At 35.6% G+C, this 26815-nt stretch overlaps 1 pseudogene; it reads right to left on the bottom strand.

The window, feature by feature from the left end:
• Window positions 1–173: 173 nt before the first annotated feature.
• On the bottom strand, window positions 174–2283 carry LOC102470991 (tRNA (cytosine(38)-C(5))-methyltransferase-like; annotated as a pseudogene).
• Window positions 2284–26815: the final 24532 nt, after the last annotated feature.

Here is a 26815-nt window from a genome sequence, read left to right as displayed (position 1 = left end):
CTCTCTGTCTGTCTGGCAAGCGCACGCACCCTATAGTGAAAACCTCTCCAAAAAAAAAAGAAAAGTCAAAATAATTTAGATGAATTTTATTAGAATTAGTTTATAATGGAATTTCAGAATTGCTATTTGGACATAAAGAAATACCATGACCATCTTTCAGAGTTATTTCGAAGTTATTCATGTAGGATTTTTATTAGTTTAGCTACTACATGAACATTGAGACTATTTCCAAGTAAGCGATAACGCTGCTTTACTGTTATCTTCTCAGGAAATCTGAACTCTGGAGGAAATCCAAGGAGGTTTGCTATTTCTTTCGGAGTAGAGGGAATCATATCTCAGTTTAAGCATTAACAACTGTGTTATCTTTTCTTCTTGTGACAAATTGGTAAGGGATTTATAAATGTCTTCAATCTGCGCATCTTCTGTAGTCTGTAACACAGATCCTGTCCCTTCTGTGTAGCTTCAAAACCTTTGGTAAAGCATGCGGACCTTCTGCACGTAGGCTTAACAATGTCTAATAAAAGAGCATATCACAGCAATGATTTTGGTGGTAAAAAGTATGGATTCATGTCAATGTTTTCTTCAAGAAATTTTTTAGCATTTGTTCAGAGAGATCGCTGTCCTGTTGATGTTTCCTGTCAATTTATTCAGCAGTTCAAGGTTATAAAGAATGGCATCTTATTAAGAATATAAAAAGTGATACGTGTTGGTAGGGATGAGGGGAAAAGGGAACCCTCCTACACTGTTGGTGGGAATGTAAACTAGTTCAACCACTGTGGAGAACAATATGGAGGTTCCTCAAAGACCTACAAGTAGAACTACCATTTGATCCAGCAATCCCACTTCTGGGTATTTACCCGAAAGACAGGAGAACACTCAGTCAGAAAAGTGTACATCAATGTTTATTGTAGCATTATTCACAATTGCCAAGACATAGAACCAAACTAAATGTCCACAAACTGATGAATGGATTGGAAAAGTGTGGTATATATACTCTATGGAATACTACTCAGCCATAAAAAATAACAAGACCCTGGCATTTGATAGAAAGTGGTCAGATATGGAGGATCTTTTGCTGAGTGAAGTAAGCCATGCTATGAAAGAAAGATATTGTATGTATCCACTCAATATATACCGACTATCCGTACTCTATGGTAGGGAGCGAAAAGTTGGAGGACATAAAAGCAGTGAAGGTACTTAACGAGAATAGGACAGTGTGGAATGGGGGAGGTGAAGAGAAGAGGTTAAAGATAGCAAGAGAACAATAGAGAGGCAGGACGTTAGTGAGAAGCAGATATGGGTTATTACCTGTTGATGGTGACATGTATATAGTATTCTCAACTGGATTGGTCTGAGAAGTATTTCATGATGGGTAAAGTCTTTTTACAAGCAAAATGAGAAATAGTGATTGACTATTTAAAAAAATAATTAGAATAATAATAATAATTTGGAAAATTATAGAAAAGATATTGAATGTTGAAACGGGGATATTAATGTCTCTGTATTGACTGACATGCATGGCATTCCCTTTTTTCTTTTTTCACGGCATTCCCTTTTGAAAAAGCGATGTAATACACTGTAAAGTTATATGTAATCCAATGTAATATAAAGAAGATTTTGATGATAATAAAAATAAAAATAAAAAAATAAAAAATAAAAAATGATAAGTATGTAAGAAAAAAAAAGAATGGCATCTTTTCCAGAACTTTGTGTGGTGCTATTGATGCAAATATTTGTTTCAATTTTCTTTTGTTCAATCTTATCTTGTGCATCTATTGGATAGTTTTGTGGATGTTCAGATTCACTCTGGGGGAATTTCATCAATACCTTACCAGGGACTTGAAAAGGTAATGGATCTGACTGAAGCTTTGCAATAAGGAAATATCGTAGCCTTGAATTTGGAATGCCAAGAGAGGTTGGTGATAATAGAAATTCTTGGTACTGAAAGCCACAATTTTCTATTGTTTGTATCAACAGGTCTCTCATAGAAGATACTTCGAAGCCTTTAACATTTTCTAAAAGAATATACTTCGGCAATTTTTGCAGCCTTGGGAGAATATCTAGAATATATAAGAAGCTATTCATCCTTTGGTCAGTCATATCACCCTGCAGTCCAATTCTTGTGAATGGCTGACATGGAGGGCTCATTAAAATCATATCGAAAGATAATCTGTCAACTCTTCTAATGCAATACCCTCGGAGCGTGTGGTGCATGCTGCCTATGCCGCTGTACAGTTCCAGGACACGCAGGGGCTCCATCGCCACGCCGCCGCCACCGCCCAACACACGACAATCTTTAAAAATGATAGGTTAATCAAACTCTATTCCAGAGTGCACTCTGCCATTAAATATTTCCAGTTCAGTATCTCCAATGGGATAATAATGCATTCCATCAGTATTCAGTCATTGAACCAGTTTCTTGTATGCAGTAGGCTTTTGCTATTGATGACTACACGATTACTTAGGGAAGAAAACCTTAGTTACATTGCAGCAAATAAAAGATTAAATTCAAGGATTCAAAGTAATGGAGAGGATGTAAACATCATTATAAAAGAATAGCTGTCCGAAAGAGAAAACTGAAAGTTACAAGGAAAGATTCCTGTTGATCTGACTTGTGCTTATGAAATACACAATCCATCTGCTGCTCGCACTTCATTACTCAACTTACAAAAGCCCTTTGGGAACAGGGCCCCTCCTCCATAGAGGGCTGCTGGGAGAACTTGGTCCAAGTGACTGGCTGTCTCTGAGAACATTCGTTCTAGGTGGAGACAAATATCAAATGGAAAAGCATTTAGAAATATGTTCTAGGCTCCTGGCGAGCAGATGGCATGGTGGTTGAGGGTGGCTGGACTACCGCACGACTGACCACAGATCGAGTCCCAGACCCGGCAGCTTTCTCTCTCTCTCTCTCTCTCTCTCTGATAAAAAAAAAAAATAAATAAATAAATATATAAATATATAAAGCTAAATAAAATAATACTTAAAAAAAAAAGTTACTGGATACTTAAAAAAAGAAAAGAAAAGATAAGAAAAAGAAATATGTTCCGGGCTCTGCCAAGGTAGTCTGTTAGCTTCCTATCTTTTAATACCCTGAGATGATACAGAGTGTCCACACTCTATGACTGAAACTGATTAAGTAAAGGATATAGAAATACAGTAAATGGATGTGAATACCAGATACAGTGTGTGTGACAGAGGAGAGTTTGAGGAAGGACATTTAGAAGAAAAATAGAGAGGCAAAGGATTAATGGGACAAAGAAATATGGTATTATCAATTGAAGATAATTTTATAATTTTATCAACTGGACTGGGGAGAAATGTTCACGTGTTGAAATATTCACTTTGTGGGACTAGCAGTTGGTGTAATGGCTATGTCGCTGGACTCCCACGTAGTCAACCACGGTTCGAGTCCCGGACCTGGTGGCTTAAACTCATGCCAGGTGCGGGTGCATGTGTGCCCAAGATCCCGAGAGGAGAATGGAGGAGAAGGGATTGTGGAGTGGCCATCCCCCCTGGGGAATGAATTCTCGCTTTCTATCTCTCTGTCACACTCTGTCTGTCTGGAGAGAACACGCACCCTATAGCAAAAACCTCTTCCCCCCAAAAAATAAAAAAGAAATATTCACTTTGTAAGCTAAATAATTTGATTGAATGTATAAAATAAAATGAAATAAAAATAATAATAAAAAAAGAAATTAAAAAAGGAATCGGACTTTAACAGTTATATTGTGAGATGCCAATAACTTTACATTTTATACATTTAAAAATCAATAGAGTTTTAAAGTTTATTTTAACAGCTTGAAGTTTAGCTTGAGAACCAAGACCACATTCGTAATTGGGAAATGAAAAAATAAAATTAACATTTTAGTGGCTAAAATAAGTATTTTACTGAGATAGAATTTAAAATAGCATCAGCACCTACTAACATACCCCCCCCCCCCGTGGCAGGTTATTCAGTGGTTTTAACATGTAATAATGACTCATTGCTAATTTTAACATGTAAAAAACAGTAGACAATTTTTTTCTCTGATTTAAGTATCATTTTTATCTATCGTTATCTCTAATTTAAACGCAGAAGATTAGCTCGAATTGAAAACTACCTATGATTTGTCACTTTTATATGTCTAAGAGAACCTCTTTTATTTTGGCCTGCATGCTCCCATTTCTGTATCACATATATTTTAGAATAATAGATCATCTTAGAACCCATAAAAGTCCCCAATAATGTTCTCTCACTTGCGATTAAAGCTTCATTTTTGACACAATTAATTAAAAAAAGTTTTTTTAAAAATTGTATTTTTGAACAAGAATAATATTGCTACCATTATAGATGATATTATATATTTAGAGATCCAGATAACTTTTCAAAAGTATAAATACAGGCAAAACAGAAAATAATGAATTATATCAAATGGGAATATCCCACTGAGTTTAAAAATTCAAATAACGTAGACACAATTATTATGCCCTTATAAAAATTTTTAACCTTTCGGATCTCTGGCTTGCTGTTCTGTAAAATGATAGGGTTGTTTTGTATAAAACTTGAGTAAGTTAATGTGTAATCAAAGAGATAGAGGTAGGTAAACAAATACAGGTGGAGAGAGGAAAAAGACAAGGAGAAATAGAAAAAGAAAAAAATAGAACAAAATGTAGTGACAGAAGCAGAAAAAAGAGATTGAGTTCAAATTTGGACCCACAAATAGAGTTTCGGGACAAGTTTCAAACTACTATAGTTGAGTTAACGTTTTAAGAGGCTCTGGACAACCAGGAATACAGGGGAAAAACAGCACTGTTCAGAGAAGAGTTACTAGGGCTGTCCAAATTGCAGAGTTATTATTCTTATTTTATTTTATTTATTTTACAGTTTTGCCACAGGGCATGTGCACTCACTGGAAAGGGACAGAGACAGAGGAAAAATGAGAACTCACCCCCTAGAAGGAATGTTCCTTCATTCTCCTCCTTGGATTTTGGGCACACACACACATGCCCAGTGTATTTTCTAGCAGTTGGGTGCGGGAAATGAATCATTGTCAGCCATCTGGGAGTCCAGCACCTTCACCACACCACTACCTGCTGACTCCTATTATTCCTTTTGATTGGCCTGCAGGTTCTCAATGCATGTATCCCTCTCTGAGGACCCGGTAGTGGTTACAGTAGGGTGGGTCGAGGTCAGGCTGACTCAGTCTGCTGGGAAAGCAAGTCTGTTAGTATGCTACAGAGTGTGAGGGTCCAGGAGGAGTCTTTCCAAAGTTTTGGGTTTTATCAAAGACCATCTCTGCAAGCTTTACTCCAAGTAATAGTTGAGGGATAAAAATGGATAGTATTTCGTTTTTTTTGTAATGCTGTTTAATTAGTGAACTAGAGGCTAGGACATATGTGAAATGAAGTATTCCTCACCTGACTACAGGTACATGCTACTAATATTACCCTTATTATGTAAGAATTGGCACAAAGAGAACAAAGGATTGACTTTCTAATTGTTTTCTTTTCATTGCTAGAAAGCATGTATGGTTGTAAGAGAGATACAAAGAAACAGAGAGGGATAGGGAAAGCATCCTCTCTCCACTTCCTAAAGAGAGTGTGGTTCCCACCACGATCCCTTCTCCATTTTCCCATTCTGTCAGGCTTTTGGGTAAGCATACACAACTGTGTGTGGTGCACTTTTCAAGCTGCCAGTACTGGGATTCGAACCAAGGTCTGCTATGTGGGATACAACTCTCTAACTTTTAACTGAAGAAAATTTTATTTATTTATTTTAGCTCATTTTAATTTTTTGAGAGTTTTCTTTCTGGAAAAATTATAAAAAGGTGTGATATATTAAAAGTTTGCTATTATACAGCAGGCATTGAAATTTTTGGGTTTGTTGTTTATTCTTATTCAAAATCTCAGATGTTTAGGGGATAAAATGTTTCATGTAATTAAGGATGCGAAATAGAATAAAGGTTGAACTGTGAATTTAACAAAACAGAGAGTTTTACATTTAATACATGTCTATTGTCTTGACCCATTTATAATGCCATGGAGTCGGGATAAACTTCCTACTGTCAAATGAGAAGAACTAATGGTGCAGTATTCCACACATTTCTTCAGGAAAGGAGACTGTCTTTGAAGAATGTTAATCTGTCTGTGAGAATAAGCTCAACTCTGGTAAATAGGCTTAGTTAAGACAAGAAGATGGGCTAGCAGGTGCCATGGTCGATAAGGCACTGGCTGACCCATATGGCTGACTCTGCATTCTGAATTTAAAGCCAGTGGCTTGAAAAACATACTGGATACATGTGTGCGTGTACCAAAAATACCAAGGAGGAGAAGGGATTGCAGTGTCGCCATCCCCCGGAGGGGTGATTTTCACTTCCCCTCACTCTGTCTCTCTCCTGCAAGCCGTGCACTCTATGGCAAAACCAACAAACCAAGCAGTATGACATGGAGGAAATAAAGACAATACTTAAACCTTCTATTTCTTTGACTAGGACTCTACACTATATGAACTCTCTTGTATACTCGTTACTCATATCCATACTGTATGTCCCCCACTCATATTCATTTAGGGGTGATGTATCTAATCGCTTGGTATAGAAGATCTTAGGACAGGAGACTTTTATGCTTAGGGAAAGTCTATAATCCTCAAAGTTGTCCTGTGATTGGGATGAGGGGGAAAAAATCCAAAGTCCAAAGCACTTTTGGTCCCAACCATTTCAGATAAAAGTACTTCAACTGGATGGTACTCTAGAGGAGGTAATAGGGGAGTGGGTGGGTGAGTAATAGCAAGAGGAACATAGCTGCTGGCTTCCTGCCACACTGCTTGGAGTTTATCCCAGGGGCACCAGCCCTCTAAACTTCTGCTAGGCACCTGGCAGCCTCATGGGACTGCTTCGAAGAAGCTCAATAGCAGCAGAGGTCTTTCCAGCAAAAGCTACTGAAGCTAAGACAAACAAATTGAATTGGAAACCTGGAGTATTTACTTTGACTTAGTGTCAAGATTATTTTATTGTGTAATCAGCCTAGCTAGTAAACTACCTTAGTGTTCCTAAATTCAAAATAATCTTACCATCTGCAGGGAGCAGTGAAGAAAAAGCTATAATCATCTCTTGTTGCTGTCTTAGTATGTAAGCATAGTGTGTTGAAGCTAAAAGCTGCAGCTACTTGTGACAAGGATAGGTGCTTTCGCAGTTTGAAATCCAGTTCAAATTGATAAATATCAACTGGTGTTTCACATGTAAGCATGTATTGGACCTAAGACCATCGTACTGATCGGTTTTAATGAAAACATTCATTATTTTGACAGAATTTACTTATACTTTTCTCCTGGTTAATAGTTTTTTTTAAAAATAATATACTGTTGAAGATCTGTACATTTGTGCATAGTAAACTAATGGCAAATGGTCAGTAGTTTTTCTTAGTAAATAATTTTGTCCAATAAATCTTAGTGGAGACATGGTTTTCATCCAAAGAAACACACACACACACATAATAATTGCCTTTCTATTATTTCTTTCAAAACCTAAAGTTCATTAAAATACTACAATTCCACTTATTCATGTTAGAGACAGAATGTATTAATACAGATATTTTATATCTTAAGAACAAAATATGAAGTTTATCCAAAACGGACAATGCTCAGTTAGAAAATAAATTGTGTTACACAATAATAAAATGAGAAGTTCTTGAATTGTTTATGTGATTTCAAGCTGGCGTTTATTTAAATAAGTTACCACCAATTTATGGCTAATAAATTTGCATCATAAAAATGGTATCATTGGTAGTAATGTTTTTTATTACAGTGTTAAATTTGTCCTTATGCATATTAATTTGATTGTTCAGAGAATAGTATGACTCTACTTACGATGTCACAAAAAGACACTCATTTACATTATTGATAAGCTATTTATTCATTTATCTCTTTGTTTATTTTTTAGATATTTTTACTATAGGGGACACGCACTCCCTGGAGAGACGAAAGTTTGTAAAACATGCCTGCCAGGCCTGTGTGTTTGCATGCCCAAAATTCTGAGAAGAAAATAGATGAGACGCTATCGTAGCATGGTCTGACTCCGGGGGAGGACAGGAGTGCTTTCTCATTTTTTTCTCTCTGTCTCTCTCTCCCAAGCACATGTGCCCTTTAGCAAATTTAAAACATATAATAAAAACAATCTTTTTTAAAACTCTATAACCCAAAAATGGAATGTTAGTAACAAAAACAAGAGGTGTATGTATTTTGAGGTAGCTTACATTATTGGCTAATCAATCTTTTCAAGTCAAAATTATTTTTTTCTATGAGGTAATCAACAATTTAAACAAAATTGTACTCCCATGGGAAAATCTTAGAAAGGTATTTTAGCCATTCATTATACCTACTCTCCTTTTAGGTAATTAAATCTAAATAAATTATTGAATGTTGACATTATTTTTCCCCTAAAATAGAAACTAGTCTACAATATTGTTTGTCACATAGAGATAATCAAAGATTTCTTGCACTTAACACCAAAAGTGAAATCTATAAGAGAAAATAGTAAATACATTTTATGTCATAAAACTAAACACACTTTACTGCCAATGTGTTGTTAATAAGATAAAGAAATGTATGAATTTTTCTAACCTGTAAAACTTCCTCTGCCCCACACCCAAGACAAACTATTGATTGAAAGTTGATTTTTGTATTCCACATATCTAGCTAAAGACTAGTATCTAGTCTGAAAAGAAAACTCTCAAAACTCAAAGTAACAAAAAAATTATAAAATGGGCAAAAGACATGAACAGATATTTCACTGTAGAAGAAATACAAATGTCAAATAAGCAAATGTAATGATGTTCCAAATTATTAGTCAAGAAGGGAATGCAAACTCTAATCAAAATAAAATATTGCCACACATGCATCAAAATGTCTAAAATAATTAAAAATCAAATAGTGACAGCACTAAATGCTGATGGCGATGCAGAGAAATGCTCATCTTTATTTGTTGATGTTGGACGATCAAATGGTACAGCCACTGTAGAAAATCCTTTTGCAGTTTCTTAAAAGATAACTAAATTTTGGGAACCAGCAGTTAGCGTAATGACTATGTTGCTGGACTCCCACGTAGTCGACCGTGGTTCACGTCCCGGACCCAGTGGCTTAAAACCCACGCCGGGCGCATGTGCGTGTGTGCCCAAGATCCCGAGAGGAGAATGGAGGAGAATAGATTGCAGTGTGGCCATCCCATCTGGGGGGTGATTTCTCGCTTTCTGTCTCTCTGTCTCTCTCTGTCTGTCTGGCGAGTGCACGCGCCCTACAGTGAAAAACCTCTCAAAAGAAAAAAAAAAGATAACTAAATTTTCAGTTACCATACAAACCATCACCCTTATTCCTGGGAATTTTTCATGAAAAACAAAAATTATTTTGCACAAAAACCTTTATGCTGATGTTCATAGTAGTAGCATTAGTTATTATTCTAAAGCAATGCCAAGGTTGTAGTTGAAAACAAAGCTACACTTTCTTATTAGAGTGTTCTAAAACAAAACAGCAGCTTCATCTCAATAATAATTATAGTTATATTTAGTCTGTGATTAAGCAAGTTCAAACGTAATTATTTCAACCTCAGCATGCTAAACTCTGAGAACTTTAAAAGGAAAATGCTGAAAATATGAAAACTACTACTTACTAAAACAATCTTAACCTTAAAATTTTTAGGATGTGTTTCATTTTCTTAGCTTTGTTTTCTATGAATAATTGTGCAACAGCATAAAACTTCATATAAATGCATCCACAACACTTAACATAATTTCAGGATTATCATTTTGGTGTATCAATCTAAATATTATAGGAATCAATATCCTTTACCAAGGTATTGAGGTTGTTTTGCAAACAAGATAATTCACTTGGTTTGATTTCATGACAGGTGAGGAGGTAAGTACAAAAGATTTCAGTGTGTTACATTTCCTTAGACCAAGAATGCTGGAAAAAAGGCACCAAATTTTGAAAACTTAATCATGTTAAAATATTTCGTTCACAAAAAGGTGATGACTTATATTGCCAGCGTCATGTATAATTAACATGGAAAAATTCTGCTCAAAAACTCACCTGAATGAGATCCACACAAAACTCAAATGATGTTTGTTCACATAAATTTTGTATAATCTGGGATATGAATCTCCTATACCCCTATTTCATCAAAATCATCCTCTCCTTAAAGGCTACATAGTAGAGTGATAAAATTGTTAGAGTAAAACTTTTAAAATGAATGGCTAGGGAGCAGCAGTTGGCGTAATGGCTATGTCGCTGGACTCCCATGTAGATTATCACAGTTTGAATCCCAGACCTAGTGGCTTGGTCTCACACCAGGCACATGTGCATGTGTGCCTAGGATCACCAGAGGAGAATGGAGAAAGGATCGCTGTGTGTCCACCTCCCCTGGGGGGGAATGATTTTTTGCTTTCTGTCTCTCTGTCTTTCTGGCGAGAGTGTGCTCTAAAATAAAAACCAAAAGAGAAAAAAAAGAATGGCTGGATTAGAGTTCATGTTTTTAAAGTAATACTGTTTCTTTGATCCTCTCTCTCTTTTAATTTTTATTTAGGTTCTTGCCATAAAACACATGTGCTCATTAGAGAGAGAGACAGAGAGGGAAAGTAAGAAATCACCCCTCAAGAGAGATAGCCACACTGCAATACCTTCCCTGCTACTCTTCTCTCAGGATTTTGGGCATGCACACACATGTTCCAGCACAATTTTCAAGCTGTTGGTCTGAGATTTAAGCAGTGATCTGCCATGTGGGAGTCCTGTGTCTTGACCACCAAGCCACCTGTTGGCCCCTGATCCATTCTTAATATTTAATTTTAATTATATATATGAAGTGTGTATATATATACACACACACATATATACATATATATATATGTGTAATTTCAATGGTTTTACTTTCTTACTAAGTATTAATCACAATGTTTAGCCAGATGATAATACATGTTTCCATTTAAAAAAAGTACTTTTGGAAAGGACACATAGGTTGGTTTTGAGAATTCTAGTTACTCACACCAGAGAAGTTTAGCGATATATTGTCAGTGATGGATAATTCAGTCTCAAAGTTGATCTACAGGGGACCAGTAATTGGCATAATGGCTATGTCGCTGGACTCCCATGTAGTCGACTGCAGTTCAAGTTCCGGATCCGGTGGCTTAAACTCACGCCCGGAGCATGTGAGTTCCTGCCCAAGATCCCGAGAGGAGAATGTAGGAGAAGGGATTATGGTGTGGCCATCCCCCCTGGGGGGTGATTTCTCGATTTCTGTCTCTCTGGCTTTGTCTGTCTGGCAAGCACACACACCCTATAGTTAAATAAAACCTCTCAAAAAAAAATGTTGATCTATAGTTTTTTTTAACTCCCACGTGGGATGGATAAATACAGGCATAGCAACAAATATTGTTTGTCATAGACTTTACTCTTCAGATTGCTGTGATGAACCATTACACAGTAAATTACCAAAGTAAAATAAGCAGGCTATGAAAATCTATAATTAAAATAGGAAGACTTTAATCAAAAGTATAGTTAGAATAATATCCAGTCATGTTTTTCTGAATAGTAAGCCTATAGCAGCAGAGTTATGTGAAAAGTTATAAATCTGATTTATTATGATTTTATTCTATAAACTGTGAAAATTGAGTCAGCTGCTTAGCTATCCATGTGTCAGTTTCATATAATTTTCATTTCTAAAAAATTTTCAATCAACAAATTTCCAAGTCTGGTCATTGATAACTTAATTGTAACAGTAAAATATGGTGAAATTGAATTGAAGGAAAAAAATGGAAACAGAATACTATAATCTTAGGATATCACCTTTTGGGAGTAAAATGAGATTTAAATTCTGTCATTCTCATATGTTAGTTACTTATCCCCTTTAAGTTTAATCATTTATCTGATTACATTTAATACTATATATGTAGCAAATATTAAATAATGTTCTGCCTTACATGTATTCGATCTTGATACATTACATAAATGTTCATATATACATTTACTTATATGTAATATATATGATTATTAGTTTTTTCTCATTATCAGAAGATATTATTCTAATAAATAGTTAACTCTCTTAAAATTACACATGTGAGAGTTGTTCTATGTAAGAAGTAGACTTGGAACCATTGCCATTTTTATTCAATTCTATATTTCAATATTGAGAACCAGAAAAAAGAAATTAAACCTACTGGTAAACAGAAATTAACTTATAAAGAAAAATGCAGGAAGCACATAATAGGGGTTCAATTTCCCATGCTTTTATATTTATTTTGCTGTGCAATGTTAAAGTGTACATTACCTGGTCAACAGGTGGCATGGTGACTAAGGATCTATCCCACATGGCCAACTGTGTGGTTTGTGTCCTAGACCCTGTAGCTTGAAAAACATGTCAGGTACATGGCATGAGTGCCCCAAATCCGAAGAGCAAAATGGAAGAGAGGCGATTGCAGCACAGTCTTCCCGCTTGGGGGTTCATATCTAATTTTCTCTCCTCTCTTTCTTTCTCTCTCTGGTGAGAGCAAGTGTCTTTCAGCAAGAAAAAAATAAATAAAATGTCTATTGCTACATACCAAAGCAATATATACTACCAATTATTATTGACTGTAAAGAAGAAATTATTTTCAATGTGTTTGTAAGAGTTTGTTATAATGTTTTCTTAATCAGAACACCTAGATAAATATAAAAATTTACTTCCAAAATTCCTAGATTAGTGAAATTTTATTGTTGTTAGCTATAGGATGTGTGCACTCACTGGAGAGAGACAGGGAGAGAGAGAGAGTGAGTGAGAGAAGAGTGAGAAATCACCCCCCGGGGGATGCTCATACTACATTCACTTCCTCTCTGTTCTCTTCACAGGATTTTGGGCATGCACGCCCATGTGACCAGCATGATTTTCAAGCTGTCAGGTCAGAAACTCAAACCACACAGTCAACCTTGTGAGATCCCTCTGCTTTAACCTCCATGCCATCTGCTGGACCCAGATAAACAGAATTTTTGCTACACACCTTTGAAGCGTAACTTGAGGTGATACTGTGTATACTTAAGTCATTGATAATTTTCTAGGATATTTATTACAAATGTGCAGTATTGAGAGCTCAGTTCCTGTGACTTGTCTTTGGATTTATTTCTTCTAATGTATTTAAGTAGTAGCTATTTTGTTAACAAGCAACTCAATCAAGGCAAACACTATCAAGTTTGATCCAGTTTTCTGTGAACTCAAATTTGCTCTATACAAGGATCAGCAGTTAGCGTAATGGCTATGTCACTGGACTCCCATGTAGTCGACCGCGGTTCAAGTCCTGGACCTGGTGGCTTGAACTCATGCCGAGCGCGTGTGCGTGCGTGCCCAGGATCCCGAGAGGAGAATGGAGGAGAAGGGATTGCCACATGACCATCCCCCCTGGGGGGTGATTTCTCGCTTTCTGTCTCTCTGTCTCTCTCTGTGTTTCTGGCAAGCGCACATGCCCTAAAGCTAAAAATAACCTCTCCAGAAAAGAAGAAAAAATAATTGCTATATACAAATAAAAATCCGTTAAAAAATTTAGTACCAAGACTGTAAATATAATACTTTGAAGTTAAAATTATATTAGTTATATTTTGTACTGTTTATTCTCTCACAAGCAATTTTTTCAATGTGAGACTAACTCCTAACAATTAGGCTACAATTTACTAAGAATTTTTTCCTGTGAGACCTTATGTATATTAACAGAAAAGGACAGTGGGAAGAGGTAAGTGTTGGAAACTAAATTACTTATTTCACTCTGAACGTATCTTATTTCTTTCTGACTTCCCTCATTCTAAGCCAGTTAGTGGCAGTGGAGTCTTTTTCTACCCGTATAGACTAACAGAAAAAGAAAGGGAAATTTCCTAATGCATTATGCACCTTATGGTATTCATATTTAATAAATGTAAATATATGGACTTTTTTGATCCACGTACATTTAATGTTTAATCAAAATGTTTGTAAGCTATAGCTTTTTAAATGTGGTATGATGTATTTGGAAGACCTAACCAGATCACATTAAATATTTTTAAAATAATTGTGATAATACCAAATTAAAACTGAAAAAAATAGCCTAAGCACCACAGGCATTTAACACGATTAGCTGTATGAATATATCCAATATATTTTCTGTCAGAGTCACTGTTCTATTTGGCATTTCTATTCTTCAGTGTCACTTCTCATTAGCGGACTGGTTCTGTTATAGTCACTTGATGACTTCTGCCTTGTCATTTTACTTCATTAACTGATTCTTTTCTAATTGCTATTTTATGCCACTGTGTGATTCATCAGCTTTTAATGTTCCACTTAATTGACTTCTTTGTCTAAATGATGTGAGAGAAATTGTGGCTGAATTGATCATTTAGCTTCTGAATTCTGATACAGTGAAATATTATTTTGGTTGTTCCATTTCCTAGATTGCAAAACTGAGGAAATATATTTACATGTCATTCCAAGGTCTTCTATGGAACCATTTTTACTCCTTGCTTTTTCAATTACTTGTCAAAGACATATAATTTCAGAGACACCCAAAGGTAAGTATATATTTCATTAATTTTTAAAATTTATATTATTTTTGTTCTATAAGCTTTCACCTGATAAGATTATAAATTATAACTCAGGTTGTATTTTATTTAATTTACTATCAGTAAACATTGACCATCAGAAACTTGTGAATCAACGAAATTGGTGATGAAAACAAGATAAGGCAGGGTCTTTATCAGCAGAGTTAAGGTTACCAAATAGTAATTATCTTTTTAAAAATTAACACAAGTATTTATAAATAATTCTAATGTTTAATTTATTTTCATGTTGAATAGTTTCTTATTGCAATTAACATCCAGGAGAAATGTATGCCACAGAGAATTTAACATGATCAATTTAGTGTGCAAAATAAGTGACAGAATAAATTAAAATCCAACTTGATCCAACTGAAAAGACTGAGTTCTTTTTATACCTCATGCAATGTATAATATGTGCAATTGGAAGTCAGGCGTTATGTGTGTTGCTTGGAAAAGACAGAAAGGCTCTTACTCTTCAACCCATTCCAGTTTGTGAATGTGTCTACAAAGCTTTGTGAGAATCCAAAGTCATGTTTCTTTGCCAACCATAAGGCACGAGAATCACACCCAAAGCTGCATTTTCAGTACACAAAGTAAAAAAAATCTATACATAACATGTATACCTAGCCCTGGCTTGCATTTTTGGAAAACTGCACATCTTCCTCTCCTCCCTTTTGAAGACAATTCTACAATTAGCTTAAGCTTTTCATGCACGAGTCGAACATGAGAAAAGGGGACTACTTGGGCCAGTCAGTGGCACAGTGGGTAAAGCAGCTAGGTCCCACAGGACCAACTGTGCAATTTGAGTCTCAAATCTGGCATCTTGATAAACATGTGGGGTACACGTGCATGCATGACCAAAATCCTGAAAAGAGGAATGGAGAAGGGATTGTGGCATGGCTATTCCCCATCATGGGGTGCTTTCTCACTTCTCACTTTCTCTCTCTCTCTCTCTCTCCTCTCTCTTTCTCTCTCTCATGAGCATTTACATCCTCTGGTAAATCAGCAAAAAAAAAAAAAAAAAGATGAAAAAGAAAAAAGGAATACTTGACAATTTGATTCAGTTTGAATAGAAAATGGACAAATGTGAGAAATTCTAATTACTCAATAATTTATTCCCCACATAAGAGAACAAGTGATCCTCTTACGTTGTTTTGTAAATGCTGTGGTGGATAATTGTATAATAAGTACAAAAATGTGTAATTAATTTTTTGGGGTGGTTATAGGACATCACGACATTTAAGCTGGATTTCAATAAATGAGTAGAATATGTCTATACCACAAAAGGTGAGGTCGTGAGCTGGAAAACAGCCTGTAAATGGCAGGGGAAACTGAATTAACAGCACATTCGCAAAATCTCTTGTTAGTTATGCTGACGGAAGTCACATGATGGTCAGAGGAGAGGGGAGGCAGCCCAGGAGGTAGGTAGCAGAAGCAGGGTCTTGGTTGATCTTACTGTGCAGACATTTGGACGTCTCATATGGGCATTAAGAGAGTTGGACCAATTGCAAGCAGGGAAAATAACACGGTTAGAATACGTAGAATAGGGCCAGCAAGGAGGTGTGGAGATTAAAGAGGCTGGATCCCATGTGGTCAACCATGTAGTTTGAATCCCAGACCTAGTGGCTTTAAAAACAATCCAGGTGACAGTGTGTGTGTGCTCCAAATCCAGAGAGGACTGTAGGAAAAGGGATTGTGGTGTGGCTTCCCCTGGGTGGTATTTTCTCACTTTCTCTTTCTCTCCTCCTCTGTTTCTGACAAGTGCACCTGTCCTATGACAAATTTAAGAAAAAAGAAAGAAAATATATAATAAAAGAAGTAATACAAATTTTAAAAACTTTTATATGTGGTCATGAATTAGGGAAACAGTTGAAGAGTTAAAGGAATGCAGCTGTTCAAGGCTGGGGCTATGGTTATTAACTCTTCACTTTGTCAAATCTGTCTGTCATTGAGGGATCTCACAAATTACATACTACACTGACAAAGTACTCAATGACTATAAGCTCTGCATGTGACAAATGTGAGACACACTGAATTATAGTGTTTCTTTAAATTTATTGATTTCTTCTGTGAATGTGTGTGTGTGAGAGAGAGAGAGAGATAGGAGCTCCTTAGCAGGTTCTTCACACCTCGATTCACTCCCAACTTCAGCCGGCCCAGATCACGGACACTCATGTATGGCCTTGGTTCACAAATCTGGGAGCTTTCCATGTGGGTCCAGCATCACAGTGTTGATGAAGTGCTCTGCCATCAGTAGTTGTATGCATATGTACATGTGTCACGTTTACCATATTTTAGAGTTTTTCTAATGTTTGCCGATATTCCAGTATACGCTAATGTACTTTTTCAAATTTTATGTTATTTTGGGGTTTTATAGGTACTGGTTGGAGAGAGACAGAGAAAAACAGAGAGAGAGAAAGTGAGAAATAACCCCCATGGGTGATATCCACACTGCAATCCCTTTCTCCTTCTGGGGTGTTGAGCACACAGACACACGGGGCCAGCGTGATTTTTAAGCCATCAGGTTCAGGACTCAAACTGTTGTTACCCAAATGCAATTCTCACACCTTAACCACCACGCCACCAGCTCTCCTCATACTAATGTACTTATAACTGAGTAAGTAGGCCATTTTTCAGAACTTAATTTTCTTAGCCTTAAGCATAAGGGGCTGACAGCCTTTGTCCAAACTATGAAGTTTCACTGTGGGGAAATCACTGTCTGCTCTCTAAGTACAAGGGTTTCTCTCTGTGAAATCCTTACCAGGTACACGGAGGATAGTCATGGTGCTACGGTAACAGTAAGACAGCCAACTTATTATTAGCAGGTGTTATCTGAATGGTTCAGTCATTTTAAGTTTCAGTTATGGGTCAATGAAAGCATTTGAAGGATGAAACTAAAACATATTAATAACGTAACACCAAATTTTCTTGCTAGCTTAGATAATTGGTCTAGAAAAATATAATTCATTTTTACTTTCATTAATGTGTTTAATTGAAGAAAAGTTTGTCACAAGAGCGGTCTGAGTAAAAGCTAAAAATGGTTTTTGAGATGACAAAATTTTTATAATTCTCTTGCTGTACTGTAATATATAAAGACAACATTTTAACCTGTCTTTCATCATTGCAAATCCTAAAGGACATGGCCGATATCTAAAAAAAAAAAAAATCTGGGGAAAACAGCAATACGGAATTGTCAGCAAAATCTTGAAAAATCTTAATGAGTGGGCTTTTGGTTTTCACATGTACAATGGTCCTAGAACTGGCCATAATAGTTCTTCAGATGTCCACTGCTCCTTTAATTCAACATAGAGTGTCATAGCTTAATTTCTTAGTCTGTCTTTCTTTTTATTTTATTTATTTATTTTTTTTAATATTGGATGCTGCAGGGTCAGCAGGTGGCACAATTGTTAAGTCACTGGACTCACATGGCTGACTGCATTTGCAGCTCTGGACTTGGGGTCTTGCTTTCTCTCTTATCATCTCTTTCTCTCTCTCCTCTCTCTCAGAAGAGTTAGAGTTCTATAGGAAATTAAAAATAGTAATAATAAAAATAATTCAAAAGAAAAAAATTGGATCTTGCTGTTATGATCCTTCTGCATTAGCCTGTGGCATAGCTGAAGAGAGAAATCACTGCACCTACCTTTTTTCTTTTTAAGCCCAGGGTTTCTTTTTTTTTTTTTTTAAGTCTAGGGTTTTCCTTTCTTTCCTTTTTTTCTTTTTGTAAGAGATTTTTGCTTTATGGTACATGGACTTATCAGAAGGAGAGACAAAGACAGTGAGAGGGAAAATGAAAAATCACTTCCCGGGGTGGTGGCCACACCACAATCTCTTCTTCATCCTCTACCCTGCATCTGTGCGTCTGGCGTGATTTTCAAACTGAGTCCGGGACTTGAAACGTCCAGCCACGTGGCAGCCAGTGATTTAACTGCTACAATGTGCTGGCCCCAAACCCAGGACTTTCAAGTGTCTTCAATCTGCACGTGACAGTATCGACCAGTGCATTCTACTGCAGCAGGGTCTATAACTTCATTTTATAGTAGAGATTAAGAACAAACATTAAAAATAAAATAGAGTAAATCTATTTACAACTCAAATGTTTAATTTTTTTTTTCAAAGCAAAAAAAAAAAAAAAAAAAAAGAATTTTCTTTTCCAAATCCCCTGAAGTTCTAGGAGACTCAGATAAAATTTTCAATAGTCTTGGAATTTCAAAAATTAAAGATAAATAAGCCTTTGAAATCATACTAGAACTCTATTCTATTCCAATATATTAAATTTTTTAAATGTTTCTAATAATTCTGAAGTTTTACTTTGAATTTAAAAATTCTAAGCTGACTTATATTTAGTAAATAAATGATAACCACGGACCTTTGCAATTTCAGGCCATTTGGCGAATAACTCAGTCCCTTATCCTAACAACACACACTCCAACACACTGAAAAGGAGCAATAAGAAACCAGCTCCATAGAGCACAGAGAAGAATGTAACTTAGTCGTGATTTTCAGCCTAATTTTTGAAAACAGATGCTCTAGATAATGTTTGTTTGTTTTTCCTACACCAAGCTGATTATAGCCCTTAAGATCTGAGACTTAAAACAATTATAATACAAACAAATTGCAATAGTAAATTCACAGGATATTTTGATGAAAACAATCATTATTTTGATGTTTCTCAGAGAAATAGCATAACATCTTTTCAAAAAAATGTTTTACTGTTGCTTCATTAGTAAATGAAGTACTAAAAGAAATTGCTAGAAAATTGCCCTGAACATTCTTTCTCATATATTGGAATAAAGTTTTTACACTATCAATTATTCAGAAAATGAAACAAAGATCATTGCCATCAGTCAGAACGATAAGAAAATAACCACTTAACCACTTAGATCGTTGAATTCCTTCCTTAAGTAAGCCATCCTATCCTCTGGATCTTTTTGAGGTCTGAATCAACAGGAAAACAAAATTCTCATAATATCATAGTACTCAGTAAAATTTACCATAAAAATGCCAACATTTTGGCAAATGACTGAGAACGTCTTTTAGGTTCAAGTCCTTTTTTTCCTACTACGACCAACCTCAGACAGGCAACCATTACGTCACTAACTGATCACAGTGCAGGTCTTCCAATTATTTCCGCAATGTCTAGTCTGCCATATCTTAAGATATTTTTTAGAGCACTTTTGGACTAATACTTATTAGTCATAATTAACATATTATTTCCTTATGCTCAGCAATCAAATATAGATTCCTTATTTGAGATAAGATGTAGTGTCTAGTGTTCTTTTATGTACACAGCATAGCCTGTGATTCCTTATTTGAGATAAGATGTAGTATCTACTTTAAGGACTTTCAGAGTCAGCCCTGTAGCCTAGTGATTAAGGAAGCTGGATCCAACATGGCATAAATAGATTCAAATCCTGACCCAGTGGCTATGTGAGTGCAGTGCACCAAATCCTGAAGGGTGGAAAGTAAAGAAAGGATGGTGGTATGGCCACATCTCATTTGAAGGTGCTTTCTAGTTTTCTCTTTTTTGTTCTTCGCCTTTTCTCTTTCTTTAGCAAGCACATATACCTTCTGTTAATGTGTCAATTAATAAAAAAGGTGGAATCCAAATTTATTTATTTATTTTTCTCCAAAATAAATCTATGTTTCATTCAGGCCACATTTAATGTTTGCTATTAGTGTTTTACATTCATCTATTACATCTAGTCACTCATAAAATTGTTTAACAAAGAATGTCCTCCCTCTTCTCTTCCAATAAGATTATGTCTACACTTATGTCGCACAATCTGTAGTGTTTTATTTCTTTTATTTTTATTATTTTTCTTTGCTTTCTTTTGTTGTTGTTGTTGAGAAAGAAATTTATGTGATAGAGTGTGCATGCTCATCAGAGAGACAAGGGAATGGCCATGCTGCAATCCCAGGAGTTATGACTAGAGAGGATGACCATGCCACAACCCCTTCTTCTTTGTTCTTCTCTTGGAATTTTGGGCACTCATGCACATTCATCTGACATAAATTTCAGGTTGCCAGGTCTGGGACTCCAACCATGATTGACTATGTGGAAGTCCGTCACCACCTTAACTACTGCATCATCTGATGGTTCCTGTAGTGTTTTCTTTTTTCAGGAGAGGTTTTTGCTGTAGGGCGTGAGCAGTCACCAGACAGACAGAGATAGATAGAAAGATAGAAAGTGAGAAATCACACTCCAGGGGGGATGGCCATGCCGCAATCTCTTCTCCTCCATTCTCCTCTAGGGATCTTGGGCACACACGCACAAACGCCCGGTGCGAGCTTTAAGCCACTGGGTCCAGGATGCAAACTGCCGTTGACTACATAGGAGTCCAGTGACATAGCCATTACACTAACTGCGGGTCCCAACCTGTAGTGTTTTCTTAACCAAAACCAAATCGTTCTGTTTTTCTGCTTGAACCAACATACATTTTTTTCCTCTAGAGATTTAATAAGCATTTATATTTCTTAATCTAAAGCTCCTTAAGAATAAAGGTATAAATGTTTTTAATTTTCTGAAATCCTTTGTAGTGTCTACTGCAGTTCTTAGTTTATACGAAATTATTCCAATCACCCATTTCTCACTGCTTAAATCAGTTTTAGTAAATACATTTATAACTTAATTCAGAAAAGTGAAAGATGACAGAAGGCTTTTTCCTCAACTGTGTGCTGCAAAACTAGCAATCAAACAAACAAACAAAACTCTCCTCTCTTGTTTAAAGTCAAGAACTTCACTAATGATATGTTCTCATCCACCTATCTTCCCAGCTATGAATAATCACATTTATTAGTTGATATTTGTCCTTTCTACAACTGGATAACTTAAACTTGCTTATAGCAACATTTTTGCTTCTATCCCACATGATCTGTATTCCTATAGGTATCGGTTCTCTGTCCGCTCTGTTCTTTTGTTTTAGTTAGTAACTGTGTATTAAATACTTGTAAAAACAGCCCAGAACAGACTTCTTTTATGAACATAGCATAGCATATCCAATGGCTTGCTGAAGGGATCACAACTTGTGTAACTCAAACAAGTCCAAACCAGGTCTGTCATTTTCTCCCCAAACCTGATCATCTTTCAGAGAATGTAAGCACTGTGACTATGCTCTTGTCCTTACCTGCCAAAGAAAATGCATCATAAAATTTAGTATTTTTTTCCTTCTAAATATAATTTGAAACCATCTGCTTCTCTTGTCTCTTCTCTTCTTCCACTAATGTCTTAGCAAATTTTAAGGGAATGTTTCCTTACCACATTCAAAGAATAGCAACAGTTAGTAATTACTGTCATATTCCTAAATGAATGGACATGACCTTCTTCCTCTTACTTGAACTTACAGCAGATTCAGTCACACTCGTCTTTGATAATCTTGTTTAGAAATACTTCTGTATATCAGATTAGATGACATAACCTCCTTCAGTCCATTACTTTTCACTTCCATCTCCTGGCTCATCATTATTAATTGGGCCACTCACTATGTGAGTTTCAGGAGATGCTGGCATAGGCTTTCTGGCTCTCTTTTTTTCAGTAGGTGACCTAACTAATGATTGAGGCTTCCACCTCAGCATACGTGTCTTCTCTACCATCTTAGCCAAATTTTAACAATAAAAGTTTTTCTAAACCTCCCTATTTATGTCAAGTTCCTTATTTAAATTTCTCATACCCTACGGAGCTTAATCACCCTTACTATTTGGCTTAATTTCACCCATAATGCTTTTAATCTAAGTTTATCTCTGCATTCTTGGATCTTTAGACATAAGGTTGAAAACTCACAACATGCGTTTTTATCATTTTTGTTACATGAAGGTGCTTAACAGATTTTTTTTGAATCAATGAATTCAATGAATTTTCAAGAGAGTGATGAAATTTTTACATGTCTATATCACCATGTTGAAAATGTTAAGTGATTAAAACATTTTCAAAACCCAGAGTTACACTTTTACACTGAACACCAAAGTGATCTTTTTCCAGTATTTCCTCGCTGAGTGAATGTTATCACTATCAAACCAGAAGGATACTCGCTTTTCTAACTTTTATATTATCTGGAGAGTTATTAGGTGGAGTTACCTAACAGTACATTGTATTACTTTGAAGACATCAGTTTTGGGACCAGAAGTTAGCGTAATGGCTATGTCACTGGACTCCCATGTAGTCGACCGCAGTTCGTGTCCCGGACCCGGTGGCTTAAAACTCATGCCAGGTGCGTGTGCGTGCGTGTCTAAGATCCCCAGAGAAGAACAGAGGAAAAGGGATTGCGGCATGACCATCCCCCTTGGGGGGTGATTTCTCGCTTTCTGTCTCTCTGTCTCTCTCTGTCTGTCTGGCGAGCACACATGCCCTATAGCAAGAATCTCTCTCTCAAAAAAAAAAGAAAGACATTAGTTTTGATTTGATGATACATGATTTCCCATTTGTGAATTAGTCTGTACTATAATTGATATTTTTTTCAGATATAATACTAATGAAAACAGAGTAATATAAAATGTTCACTTATTCGAGATAGGAAAAAATAAACTGAGTAGGCAAAATTGTATAAACAGTTGTATTACATAAATGACTAAGTCATTCATAAAAATAATTATAATCTATAATATATATAATATATATTTATTAATACATTTGTTATTATAAAAATATCATATAATGTCATATGATTTGTTCAATAAATATTAGTCTATTTTAATTAACAACAAGCAAATAAAATTTAAGTATTGTCTTTTCTTCAAAAATAGTCACTCTGATTATAATCTTTGAAGATTATTTGAAAATTAAATTTACTGAATTTTGTCTTCTCGACTGAGAAAGGATCATGTTCACATGAACACTTAGCAGATTTAACTGAACATTATGCCTTTTGTTAAATTCATGATTCTACTATTTTATTTACATTCTGTATGAGAATATACCCTATATGCATTTATGACTATCATATGATATTTTCATTTTAAGGCAACTTCCATCTGTTAAATCATTCAGCCTCTGGAAATTTTTATGAATTAAGTATCACATTAGCATCACGAATGGGTATCCACTATGCAGAGCTAACTTTATTTCAATTTGATGCTAAAGAGGTATGCATTCAGAGAATTTATTTCCAAAGACACAACTTCCTTATTTTTTACCCTAAAGCTTTATTGCATCCAATTTGAATGTTTAATAAGTCATATCATGTCATAGCATGGTAAGACAAATCAGGTCTAATAGCAAACAAAGAAATATTTTACAATAATTTAGAAAAAGAAAAAAGAAATAATTTAACTTCTTTGAAATTCAATCAAAGTGAGATGTGAATTAACATACTATTCACAAAATAAAATAAAATACAGTGGTTAGTTTTATTTTTGCTATAGTGTCTATGTGCTCACTAGAGAGAGACAGAGATAGAGGGAAAAAAATGAAAAAATCTCCACTATCCTCTTGGGATTTTGTGTACACATGTACAGACATCTGGTATGTTTATCAAACTGCTTAGTCCAGGACTCAAACCCAATAGTAGGCCATATGGGATCCAGTTACCTTAACCTCCACACCACCAATAAAACTTAGTTTTATTTTAAGAATTAGAATATCTCAGGACCAGCAGTTAGCATAATGGCTATGTTGCTGGAGTCCCATGTAGTTGACCATGGTTCGAGTCCCGGACCCGGTGACTTAAACTCACACCAGGCACATGTGCGTGAGTGCACAAGATCCCAAGAGGAGAATGGAAGACAAGGGATTGCAGTGTGGCCACCCCCCCTGGGGGGTGATTTCTCACTTTCTATCTCTCTGTGTCTCTCTGCCTTTCTGGCGAGCACATGTGCCCTATAGCAAAAACTTCTCCAAAAAATAAATAAATAAAAAAAATAGAATATCTCATCTTGTCTCTTTATTTTCTCTCTTCTTACTGATTTGACTACTAATCAAGTTCTGAATTGATAATTTTTTATCTCCTATGTGGTTGAAAACTCCTATAATAAAGAAAATCAATCATGTTATAATTGAAAATGTAGTTTATGGGGCTAGCAGTTGACAAAATGTTTATGTCACTGGACTCCCATGTAGTCAATCATGATTTGAGTCCTGGCCCTGGTGGCTTAAACTCACACCAGGTGCATGTGCATGCAGGCCCAAAGTCCTGAGAGGAGAATGGAGGAGAAGGTATTGTGGTGTGGCCATCCCCTTGGGGGTTGATTTCTCACTTTCTGTTTCTTTCTCTCCAGTGAGCGCATGCACCCTATAGGAAAAATCTCTTTCCCCCAAGAAAGAAAATAATATATAGCTTATTATTTGATACTATTATTTACTGTAATATTTAATGTATTATTCTATGGCTACAACTCTAATTTTCTGAAATTGGCTAGAATATAATTAATATAATTTGAAATAGAAATACTAGTGAAAGTAACAGTATTTTTGTTTATTTGTTTGTTTTATTTGTTTGTTTCTGCCATGGGGTATATGTGGTCACTGGAGAGACACAGAGAGAGGGAAAGAAGTGAGATGAGGGGATGAGCATGTTGAAATTCCTTCTCTTCCATTCTCCTTTCAGGATTTTGGGCATGAATGTACAAGGACCCAGTGTAATTTTCAAGCTGCCCGTCTGGACCTCAGACCATGATTATCCATGTGAAAATGCAGTGAATTAACTACCACATCACCTGCTGGCCCTGGGTAATAGTCATTTAAAAATTCTATATATGTTGGGAACCAGCAGTTAGTGTAATGGCTATGTCGCTGAACTCCCACATAGTCGACCACGTTTTGCGTCCCGGACCTGGTGGCTTAAAACTCACGCCGGACGCGTGTGCGTGTGTGCCCAAGATCCCGAGAGGAGAATGGAAGAGAAGGGATTGCAGCATGACCATCCCCCCTGGGGACTGATTTCTCGCTTTCTGTCTCTATGTCTCTGTCTGGTGATTGCACGCACCCTGTAGCAAACACCTCTCCACAAAAAATTAAAAAAAAAAAATAAAAAAAAATTCTATATATAAAAAGATGTCTTTCAAAATGATAATATTGAAAATTTAAAATTAATTTTAATAGTAAGAATATTATTATTAATAATAACAATAATTGATGAAGAAGCAAAGGAAATAGCAAAAAATATATTTAATCAAAAAACAATTCTAGAATAAATCAGAAAAATGAAAGAAAGTATGGAAAATAAAAATTCTGGTTATAGAGACAGGATATAAGCAACAAAGGGTATGTATAAATTGTTATTGCTGCACTATTTACTATTCTCAACTAATTTGCTATACTGAGTAGTAAGTAAAATTAAAGTCTCCTCGCCAAGACTAAACACGTAATTATCACTAAGACAATAAAATTACAGTAAACTGGTAGCGTGGTGCTTAAGGCAGTAGGATACCACATGGCTGGTATATTTAAGTTGCAAAATACATGATATTTATTTGGTAAAAATAAACGAAAAGACCACAGTGGCAAAGAAAGCTTTGAAAAATAGTAGGGAGTGAAGAGAGGTTACCTATGCTGTAAATATGATTTTCAATGTGATGTGAAGATCATCTTGAATTATAAGTAGTTCTAGTGTCAAATCATTTATATTTCTCTATTCATTAAATCTAGGGATTCAATCTGTCAATAAATTAATAGACATAATTAATCTGTCTGTTATTTATAGTAGATAAATTCCTTTTTCCAATATTTTGCTTATCATTATAAAGACAAGAAAATAATGAGTGAGACTCTCTGTATCCCCACCATTTCCTCTTCAATGGGTCGTATTCTTATAAAACAATATTTGAACAACAGTTCAGTCATTCTTGGTGCCTAAAATGTTTGATTACTTTGATACCATACAGATTTCCAACTTTCCTCAACATACTCTTATTACTAGAAGAAAACTAGTGTATATTTTAAATTCTTTCTTTAAAAATGTATTAATGTCTGTGGTGATAAATATTGGCCAAATTAATTCAAAATGTAGAGACTGATTTTTGTAACTCAATAATCTTCCCAACAGCACAGATAATGTATGATTTGCAGTTCTGCTATGAAAGTTAATCTCAAAACATCAGTATTATCATATCTAGAATCATTTTAATGTAATTAGAGCGGAACCTGCATTGTTATTGCTTTAACTGAAGATCAATTTCTCCATCATTAAATTACATAAAGCCCTGAGAGAGAGAATGCCTATTATTCTTGTCTTTGATTTGCTAGACCTTCCTGGACTGTCAGTACATCTAGATTTAAAATAAATGTTAAGTGCAGAAGCTTATTTTTAATCTGTGAGATCTGACAGATTATACATA

Source organism: Tupaia chinensis, unplaced genomic scaffold (genome assembly GCF_000334495.1).
Source record: "Tupaia chinensis unplaced genomic scaffold, TupChi_1.0 Scaffold144690_1, whole genome shotgun sequence".
Lineage (NCBI taxonomy): Eukaryota > Metazoa > Chordata > Mammalia > Scandentia > Tupaiidae > Tupaia > Tupaia belangeri.
This window is presented reverse-complemented; position numbering and strand designations above follow the sequence as displayed.